The sequence below is a fragment of the Choristoneura fumiferana genome, chromosome 13, assembly GCF_025370935.1.
Source record: "Choristoneura fumiferana chromosome 13, NRCan_CFum_1, whole genome shotgun sequence".
NCBI classification, from domain to species: domain Eukaryota; kingdom Metazoa; phylum Arthropoda; class Insecta; order Lepidoptera; family Tortricidae; genus Choristoneura; species Choristoneura fumiferana.
The window spans coordinates 17738713-17740202 of NC_133484.1; positions in this window are offsets into that span (position 1 = coordinate 17738713).

Genomic DNA, 1490 nt, shown 5'->3' on the forward strand with positions numbered 1-1490 from the left:
TTAATAATATAGAACTAGGTTATGTATATATAATAATTACGTTAGATACTTAAATAAAATAAGTTATTAAAATTTATCATCATTTAATGATGATAACAATAAAATTCAATTTATTAAAATCTCAACCACGGGGAATTTGATTCTTGTGTACGCGGCAACACAGAATGGCGTTTAGGGTTCATGTTATTTTATTTTGTAATTTCGAAATTATACGATATTTACTGATGGTATGTGATCCCAGTGTCCTTTTTATTTCTTGTAGTATTATTTTTAAACAGTTTCACTGCGAAAACTGGCATTTTACTTCGGTTTATGACCAAAATTTAACAAAAATTCGGGACATGCACATTACGCACAGTTTGCAAGGCGACTGACTCGCCTCGGGCTCAGGTACGCCGATTTCGGCGTACTATTTGTTGCCGCATTTGACAAGTACGCCGGCGGTATCTAGTCGAGCGAGCGCGCGAGACCAATCATTCATCTAAGGCATTATTGTTTTATGACATGCAAACGATTATCAGCTTAAGGGTGGTACACCACATATTTGGCTGATGGTACCTACTTGGGATTTATTTTATTGTGATTTAGCTTATATAAATTTGTTCGCCGATGATTTAACTTATATGAACGGATTTTTTGCTGTTAAGTAAGTATATTTTTCATTTTGCCATTGAGTAAATTTTAATCTCTTTTGTGCCATTTTTTAATGAATGATGTGCCATTTTGATTGGAAACTTGCGGAAAATTGACTTTAAAAAAAGGATATACAAATTATGGTTGTCTCAGCAAGTTCCTAGACATAAATTATAATGATACCAACTCTTCGCACAATGAGGGCTATCGCGTATGAATTCGCCGTTAGAGGCGCTAGTGTAGCGTGAGGTCTCCGAAATGTCAAATCTCATAGTTTTTGGGTGAGCTACGCGGGTTTATTTATGATTAGAATAATTTTGTGAATATTTTGCATTACCTGAAATCAATTATGGAAATTATGCGTTACGGGGCAATGAATGTATGTGTTTTGAGACAGTTTTGTATTTCGGAAACTTTTGTTCTCCCTTTTTTCCGAGCAAAACGGGACTACGCATCACTGTGGTTGCTCGAAATTTTTATGGTACGGTTTTAAGGTGTATTAATATGATTTTAATCTAAACTTTGTTTTCACGCCCGTAATAACAGACTTTGAAAGCCACACCTAAAAACCTCACGCAACAGTGGCGCCATCTAGAAAGACAAAAAACGATAGCCCTCATTGTATTATTTGGCAATTATTATTATTTCTAAAATCTAAACTACAAATTTGTGTACGAAGCCGTCAACGGTACAAACTTATCACAGTAAACATTTTTTCGTCTACAGCGGTTCTTTTTGACATCCGTTAATTCTATCAATAAACTGAGCAATCTGTCGAACTTAACGGAAATCGAGGAAAACGCGGTGTATGCGCACGCTGTCGAGAAATGTGAAAATGACAACGTTGTATGGTGGCC